General features: G+C 37.1%; 1 protein-coding gene across 1 annotated transcript in view; it reads left to right on the top strand.

Moving 5' to 3' along the window:
* Nucleotides 1–9,083: 9,083 nt before the first annotated feature.
* Nucleotides 9,084–9,675, top strand: part of LOC106871666 (SET domain-containing protein 4) — a gene marked incomplete at its 3' end in the record, with an annotated part of 18,471 nt that continues 17,879 nt past the window's right edge. The window contains exon 1 of the mRNA XM_014918250.2: nt 9,084–9,118. The remainder of the gene's footprint in view (nt 9,119–9,675) is intronic.

Here is a 9,675-nt window from a genome sequence, read left to right as displayed (position 1 = left end):
CTCTCTCTCTCTCTCTCTCTCTCTCTCTCTCTCATCACTTCTCAATCTCTGGTACTACTGGGATGCTGTAATCACCTGAGAGCAGAAGAGGCAAATGCTACATCCCCTCCCTTTTGGTAACTTTCCTCTTCCCCATTGGAACCACTTCCATTTCTCATTATCTCCCCCCACCCTCTATTTCCACCAATCACCTCCTTTCTGTTCTTTCAGCTTATTGCTTCCTCTCCCCTCTGCCATACTCCATCTTTCACACCTCTCTTATCTGCTGTCACTCTCTATGCCCTCGCATATCTACCAAAGCCTCCCTGAGCCACTCCTCTATCTCTCACCATAACTAGCTACAGACACCTCCACCACATCTCTAACCATTTCTCCTCACAATCTTATGAAACTTTCCCTTCAATCACCCCTGCTCTCTCACCCTGTCCACCCCCACTATACCTTGAGGGTCTGTGTGTGCCCCCACCCCCACATACCCATTACCAACTCTCTCTCTCTCTTTGTTCTGTTTTTCTCTCTAAATCTCTCCTTTCATTTTTAACAAGACTACCTCTGTATTTCCTCAACAGCAAGACCTCTGTCCCTGTCCCTCTATCATACTTTAACCTCTGTCAACTGGCACAAAGCCACTTCCCCTGGATACTACACCCTCCTCCCAGTTGAGGGTTTTTTTGTCTTGCAACTTACTTAATAACTCCACCAGTGCTGTGGGCCATGTAGAAAGCACCCAGTACACTCTGTAAAGTGATTGGTATTTGGAAGGGCATCCAACCCTAGAAACCATGCCAAAGCAGACAGAGCCTGTTGCTGCCTTCTAGCTTACCAACTCTTGTCAAACCATGCAACCCATGCCAGCATTAAAAATGGATGTTAAATGGTGATGATGCTGATGATGATGGTATATGTTTGTATGTGTGTACTCATGGTTGTAAATGATCATCATCATCCAAATGAAGTTCTTGTTTCCAGTCCTCTGTGAAAACCATGTCTAGCTATGGGAATATATTACCCAATTTGGGAATAGGTGAGGATTGGCTGCAGGAAAAGCATCCAGTTATAGAAAATCTGCCTCATCAAATTTCATCTGATCCATGCAAGCATGGAAATGTGGATGTTAAAACAGTGATGATGATGACGATGATGATGACGACCATGCATTTTGTGAACAATAACAGACACCTGTTGGTTACAGGTTTCCAAAGAGCTACTTAATTTCTGATGGTGAACACAAGGGAATTTCTGTGCTATTTGTGCAGAATAAATGCCACAAAGTATTTATACCAAATGCACAACAAAAAGAGACCCTCAAAGTGTGCCTACTGAAAATTTTCCTGTACTTATGTGGAAAATGCTTATTCACTAATCTGAAGAAGATCTTACCAACACAAATAGGCAAAAACGGGGGTGCAAACCATATGATTTCACAGTAATTTTTCTTATGGAAGGTGCATGGCTCAATGGTTAGGGTGTCAGGCTCACAATCATGAGGTGGTGAGCTTGATTCCTGGACTGGGTTCTGTTCTTGAGCAAGATACTTTATTTCATATTGCTCCATTTCACTCATCTGTAGAAATGAGTGGTGATGTCACTGGTACCAAGCTGTATTGGCCCCTTTGCCTTTCCCTTGGATAACACTGGTGGTGTGGAGAGTGGAGGCTGGTATACATGGACAACTGCTGGTCTTCAATAAACAGCCTTCTCTGGACGTGTGCCTTGGATTGTAACTTTTTAGTTGGAACCCCATGGTCATTCATGATCAAAGGGATCTTTACATCTTTTTACTTAGCCTGGGTACATTATATTTCATCAACTGGCATCAGTATTTATATACAAGAGTTTTTCTTAGCTATTTCTTCTATGAAATCAGCAAGTGTGAATGGATACATCAGAAGCATTTTAGGTAGCAAACTGGAAAATTTATGGTTCAAATTCTGGAATTTCTTCTATGTTGTGTTGTTGCCAAAACATATTACTCTCAGTAGCTATGTTAGTCTGGAGGCTGGCTAAAAATTCTTCAAACACATGTCTTCTAGTAGCACATTTGAAATCCCAAAACCAAGGTGCCATGTAAAAAGCACTGTTGCTGGCGCCACTTAAACAGCACCCAGTACACTCTGTGGAGTGGTTGGCATTAGGAAGGACATCCAGCCATAGAAACCAAGCCAAAACAGACTATGAAACCTGATGCAGCCCTTAACAGTTCCTGTCAAGCTAGCCAGGAAAATGGATGTTAAATGATGATGATGATGACCTTGAATTAACCAATACCTTATGAGTGAAATTTTATTGACATAAATTATATTCATCTTATGCTGCATGCATAATTTTCATTTTGATGAATTAATATTTTGAAGTTGTCTCCCTTATCTCCATTTATTAGATTTAAGCATTAAGCTAGTCTTTTTTTTTTTTTTTTTTTTTTTTTGCTTATATTGTACTAGCTTAACCCTTTAGTATTCAAATTAATGTGTGAAATGTAATGCTTATGATATAATCATTTTTAGAATGATACACCAGGGAAAATATGAGAGGCCAGTTTCAACATAAAACAGGTAGAATATTTGGGCCAGATATGGCCAATGTAGATAGTCACTCAGTTATTTCTCCAGCCTCTCTGGACTCTTGTTCTCCCCTGCCAGCTGGACCCTTGCTACCCTCTTCGGTCTGATGCTATGTTTGCTGCTGTTGACATAGGTAGCCCTGTGTTTTCAGGTCTGTGAAGAGTGTCTATTAGTCTACCATATAGTCTAAGGCTTGAGAAGTCTTGGTAAAATGCCTGTGCTCTGTAGTTATTGTATGACCAAACCATTTCAGTCTTTTTTTATTACACTGTGTAACCTTTTTTTTTTTTTTTTTTTTTTTTTTTGTCTTTGGTCAGTAAATGTTATTTCCTGTTTGCTTCTATCTAGAAATCAAAGGAAATGACTACTATTCCCTTTAAACTTTGCTTTGGTGACTTGGACATCAATGTTTTGAAACTGACCTATTTCCCATTACATTTCAGAACAGATTCAATGCTGAGTTGCTGAAGCAGAAATATCATTATAGCAAATACTCTGCTCAATAGCACAGATTTGCTTGTCAGTTGCTTGACTGTAACCAGTTGAGCATCTTCATTAGTGGCTGGCAATATGTGCATCTCTGATCACAAGGAGTGTTGGGGGAGCATCATAGCCATGTGTTGAGAGGGATTCTTTGGGGTTTGAATAAATATAAGAAAAGCAAAGTTTGAAGGAAATATTAACCATTTTCATACTTTCTTGGGGGTAAGCAAATAGGAAATAACAGTTGCTACCCAAGGATAAAAATCATGTAACACAGTGTTATCTCTGTAATGTGAAGAAATTTCTTAAAGTGTTTCTACAGCTCTCTCAATGGTACCCTTAATATGTTGGCATAAGTACATTGGTGAGAAAATTGCCTGGATCAAATAGAAATACCTTGTGGTATTTATTTCTGCCTAAGTTTCATACAAACACTCCATTGTTATTCTTGCCATTGGAAATGCAGTGAACCTGTAATTGGCCTAATTTGAAAAAGAAAAAAATCACAAACCAAATCACAAAAACCAAAGGGAAACAACCAAAAATGAACAATGATGCTATTGTTTATAAAGTGCATGATAGAAAAAAAATAAATGAAAATTTTTTTTAAATCTAAGTCAGAACTGTATTGTGGTATAGATTTCTAATCGCAAAGAACAGCAACACTAAACTTGGTAAATGTTTCTTTGGATTGCAGGGTTTTATTGAAGTTCTTTTGTGAACCAATAGGGGAGCAGGATGTGGTGGGGTACTATTCTTGAACGTGCTCTTTCTCTTGAATTACTAAAAAGAAGATGATTAAGCTTTTAAATCCTACTCCAATGACTGGAATTATTTTAGAGTTTTCCAGTCATTTTCCTTCTCAAAAAGTAACAGGGTATCCATAAATTATGTTTACAATTTGAAAAATTCAGAAAAAAAAAATGGAAAATAAGGATGACCTAGCAGAGTTTATTGGAAAATATAGGCAAATAAAGTTTTGTTAGAAACATCAGAACACTTCCACACATGGGTTCCATTGGTTGCAACGTTGATAACCCTTTAGCATTTAAACTGGCCGTATCTGGCCCAAATATTCTACATGTTTCATGTTTAAACTCGCCATATCCAGCCTTTCACACCTAACCTACACTGACATTCTAAAAATAAACAGTTACATCATCAAAACCTAAAAGCTATAAGATTAATTCAGAGCAATTTGAATAAAGGAGCATATTTAACAGAGTAATCTAAATCGTTAATAGTTACAATAAATTGTAGAAATTGTAAAGATAATTTATGAACGATCCTGTATTTGGAGACTATTTTTCAAATAGTTTTCAAGACCCAAGAATCTGTGTCTCCCTATCTCTACTGAAATAGCATAGATAGGAAAACACAGACATTTTAAAAATTGGTACAAGGATATGCCTTTTGGAGAGATGCATAGGTAAATATTACCAACCTCTCTCCTGCCTACACCTTGGAGAATAAAAAAAAGCAAAGTTGAATATGATTGGATTTTAACTCAGATTGTAAATTAAATAATTACACAAAATATTTTGTTCAATTCTCTAATGATTCTACCAATTCACTGTTCTCATTTACTTATTATATTAGTGATCCAATGAGGGAGCTTTATGTGATTGATTGATCTGCTAGAAATAACAACTAAATCTCCATTCTCACCACCTTTTTAAAAAGGAAGAATTATTGGCTTTTCAAAAATAGGTAACCAGCAATAAAATAAGCCTTGTGCCAACTACTTAGATTGTTGGAAGCTACAAAAAAAAAAAATTAGGGGTGGTGGTGGTGGTGGAATCTAATGAGATGCTGCCCTAAAAACAATTAAACAATTGACAATGTTTAAAACAATCAATATTATATCTATTAGGGAAACCAGAAGGAAGAGAGTTCTATAAGATAGATATTTGAGGAAAGAAAATATGAGAGTGGAAATGTTTCTTACAAGCAGAGAAAAATAACAATAAAAGGACAAGAATTAGTAGAAAGTTTAGTTACTCAAAGACAAGGAAGTTCAGTGGAACAATGGCTATATAGAAATATTTATAGAACAAAGATGAAGAAGCCCTGTTTCTGCAATGAAAGACGGAGTTGGAGTTTAGCAGTCAAAACAGAACCAACAATAGAAACTCACTTTTGAACTTAGTCAAGAAGGATGAAAGGCAAGGTCGACCTTGCCAGAATGATGGATTGTTTCCCTTTGACCTTAGCCATGTCATTTAAGGTTCAAGTGGACAGGAGGTGACCGACATGGGAAGGAATTTCTCCTGTGGTATGTCTGTCCTTCTAGCTGTTACAACTATTATAAATACAGCAATCCGTGAAGGGACAGAGAGTCAGAGACAGACGGTCAGTGAGAGAGAGAGATAGAGAGACAGCCAGTCTGTAACTTCGCCAGTTAAACTGACAACAGAGATTCAGATATTCAACATGAACAACAGTCGCGATTGCAGAACATAAACAGACACTACTGAATGACCAACACAGACACAAAACATGGCCGGTTCTACCCTATCAACACAGTATGTACCCTGTTAATTTCTTCACCAGCTCGAAACAGATGGTAATGATGTGATGTAGTGAAATATTTGGTGTATACAACAAGTAAATGCAAGTGTCGTTTAAATAAATTATTTAAACTAGAATGTTTGCTGGTGGTAAACATAAAAAATTTCATCTTACCTGTAGGAAGAACATTAAATAAATGTACAACCCAGATGTGGGTAATCTAGGAACTAGGTTTCGAATTTTCCAAATCACGTCTGTTAACGTAAATTTGATTAGTTCTCATTGGCTAGATACACCTAGACAAAATCTCAAGTGTCGCTACAGAAGAAGAAAATGGAGATTTGTAAGTTAATAATTGTTTATTATTAACAGCAAATTGGTCGTCTTCACTTACAGCCATTTCTATTATAATGAAGATGGTAAATGAGGAGAATGTGAAAATGATATACGACGTAAGATGAAAATGAACTGGTAAGTGATGATTTATTTTCCTTTATAAAATACAATGATTGCCATACATGAAATGAAATAACATAACAGCAGGTTACAACAAAGATGTGTGAAAGACTTTGTGGTTAGGCTGGACTGTTGATCTTGTAGACATAGTTGATGTACTGCTTGGTGGTGTGTAGAGGCAGCCGTTGATCTGTTGGTTGTGTGATGTTCATACAGTAACGATGTAGGCAGGCATCTGGTGGAGAAGATGAAAGCGGAAAATGACTGGTGGCAGATACATCATTGTCAGAGATGAGTTGCGTGTGGTAAGTGGCGTGTGCCAAAGACCTAGAGCTTCTCTTGAATATCATGTTTAACTCTGTATGACGTGTGAAGCGACCAGCATTCAGGTGGCAAGAAAGGCCATGGGGGTTGTGGAGTCAAGGAGCCTGCCACAACGATAGATCAAACCCATGCATACATCAGCTCCCACTCGGAGGGCAATAGAGCCACAAAGTTCGTCCAAGTTGAGTAGGCCACCAACATTAACCACAGAGATGGCATCAAACCAGTTACCTGAGTATTTGGTGCTAGCAGACAGTAAGCGGCACCTTGAAGAAAGGTCAGTGTTAACACGATAGAGCAAAACTGCATACTGGGAGTCCTTTAGAGAAAGAAGACAAGGAACTCAAAGGAACTCTCTTTCTTTATTAGCCACACAGGACCTAACACAGAGGGGACAGCACATGGTGGGGGACAGAAAACAAACAAAAAAAAATGGATGGAAAGGAAAATTCAGATAAAATGATAAATGAAATGAAGCCATTCGGCCCCCACCTCCAAGAGACTTCATTGAACCTGTTAATACAACTTCTTTTTAAAACACTACTTGTAACAGTTTAAAACGCTATTTGTAACAGTTCAAACCACTATTTGCAAATGGCTAACTTTCATCTTTCCGAAGAATGTCTATGTTAAATTTCTTTAAAAGTTCAAGATAGCTGACCCATTCTGGTATTGTGCTAGTGTCTATTTTCTTGACCCACCACTCAAAGTCCTCCTCATAATCAAGTCCAGTCATAGTTGTGGCCAGTGCTAGTGACACATTAAAGCCACCCAAGCCAGTGACACATTAAAAGCACCCGTGCTGGTGACGTGTTAAGGGCACCTGTGCCAGTGACACATTGAAGGCACCCATGCTGGTGACACGTAAAAAGCACCCAGTACATTCTGTAAAGTGGTTGGCATTAGGAAAAGCATCCAGCTGTAGAAACCAAAACCAAAACAAATGATTGCATATCAGTTCCCGTCAAACCATCAAATCATGGAAAATGGACGCTAAATGATAATGATGCACTGTGCAAAGTACTGTGAAACAAGGCCACTCGGTAAACTTAGGTTGGCAGCAATGGGAATTTGAAGTTCCTGCTCATAAATTAGGCAGATTATAAGAGGCTCCAGACCATCAATATCTGGAAAGTTGGTGTTGTACAATTATAGAGCTTCCTTATAACTCATGTGTTTGAAGAACTGTAAACAGCAAAAAGCACTTAACACATCATGAAAACATCCTTCCATAAAGTTTGTGCGATTCTGTTCTTGTTTTTAAGATTTTTAATATAATTAATAATTTTTAATTTTAGAAAATCTTTTATATTGTTTACAAGCCTGCTCCAATATTTCATATGACTTTTATCAACAAAACGTATTAAAACTTCAAAACTTCTTACAAGTTTGTCGTCGTAATGTTGTCATAGACAGCTATCACGCATAAAATGCTAGCTTCCGAATTCTGTTTTCTCATTGGGTAAAAATGATCAAACATTAAATCTCTGTAACACATTTCTAAAATTTTTCTGCAACAAGTGAATCACAAAATCAGATTCAGTGGGAAAAGTTGCATCTATATAACAAATTTGGAAATGTTCAGTTAATTTTAAAATTTCGAAAACAGTGGCAGGAACAGAAAAGATTCTTTTCGGGTTCTATTGCAGGATCTAGTTCAAAACGGGGGCGCCAGTATTTTCTTAACGAAACACTTTGAAACTTGGGACACTGGTAGAATGTGTCATATAAAACATCTTTTTCTCTTAGTCTTCTTAAGAAAAATTATTATATTGCAACTTATTTCATGTTAAAGTTGTCGTATTTCTGTAATTTCAACCAATGACTGACGTCCATTCAGCCGAATATATTAAGTGCTGACTACGTAAACAAACGATTCTGGCGGTGATAAAATTATTATTTCCTTGTCAAAAAATGGCTGAAGCATATTGGCAGTAGCTAGTAAACCTTTCTATTATAGGCACAAGGCCTGGTTTTTGAGGTTAGGGTTAGGACAAATGTTGTACACATACAGTTCAGGCAGATGTTAACGAAATTATATTAAAAATAAAACGAAGGAAAACGAACACACGTGTGTTGCCTCTCTGCAAAATGTCAGAAGTAATGGAGATTAAATACTCTTTACACCGCTTAAACTGCCAAAGGAGTAACTATAAACAGCTGAATACTTGTCAGTGATTGGTTGAAATTATCGAAATAAGACAATTTTTTTACATGAAATAACTTCGAATACAAAAATTTTTTTATGTTCTATAACACAAAATTGATAAGTATACGAAGTTTGAAAGTCTTTCGGTACCAAAAACACTACATAAAACATAAATGAAAACTGGTGCCCCCGTTTTGAACTAGATCCCTATTGCAAATTGGTTTCAAATTTTGGGACAAGGCCAGAAATTTCGGAGGACGGAGTAAGTCGATTGCATCACTCCAGTATTCAACTGGTATTTATTTTATTGACCCCGAAAGGAAGAAGGAAGAAAAGCAAAGTCGACTTCGGTGGAATTTGAATTGAGAGCATAAATATGAACGAAATTCCGCTAAGCATTTTCCCCGGCGCAGTAACAATTCTGTCAGTTCGCCACCTTAGGCACTATTGGAAATTAACCTCTCAGAAAACGGATCCCTAAATACTGCAACACATTCAATCCGTTTCACTGTTTATTCTACCAACTTTACTGCTCTACTATAGAGGAGAATGAACTCGGATAAATAGTTGATAGTGATATTTTTTATTCGACACCGCTTTATAGCCAAACCAACAGTTACGTTAACTGCTTCGGGTGAGTGAAACACGTGTTTTTGTTTCTACTTTATATTATTACAAATTGTTTTGATTAAGGAAAGATACTGTAAAAGTAGCGCTTAAGAAATTAGTGCTAGTCTTTGCTAACAGTTCAAAAGTCAGATAAATTAATTTTTCACGAGGGAAATGGAAATATCAGCGAATAGTGTTTTTTGATGGTAACCAAACAAATCAGCTGTTCCTTACTTGTAGGCTGTGTTATAATTCTGTAGACAAAATTCGCGAAGACAAAATATCAAAATGTTATGTTTTTTGAAATAGCTATTTAATTTCATGAATATATCAAACAGGAAACGATAAGGTATATACTGTAAACATCAACAGGTATATTCACACCAGAAAAATGTCAAATATTAATGTATTGCAGTTTTTGGGAAATTTTAATACTTATTTTGGTAGAGACGGACTATATGTAATCTGAACCTCCCCCCCCATATTTATTAATTTTTTGGCACTATCATGCTATTAGCTGTCAGAAATGAAAGTGCTCACTGCTTGTGAAGTATCTGTCTGCCTGCCTGCATGCCTGTTGCT

This window comes from Octopus bimaculoides, chromosome 24 (genome assembly GCF_001194135.2).
Source record: "Octopus bimaculoides isolate UCB-OBI-ISO-001 chromosome 24, ASM119413v2, whole genome shotgun sequence".
In the NCBI taxonomy this organism is placed as follows: Eukaryota; Metazoa; Mollusca; class Cephalopoda; order Octopoda; family Octopodidae; genus Octopus; species Octopus bimaculoides.
Note: the sequence above shows the minus strand (reverse complement) of the source record. Positions and strands in the feature narration are given on the sequence as shown.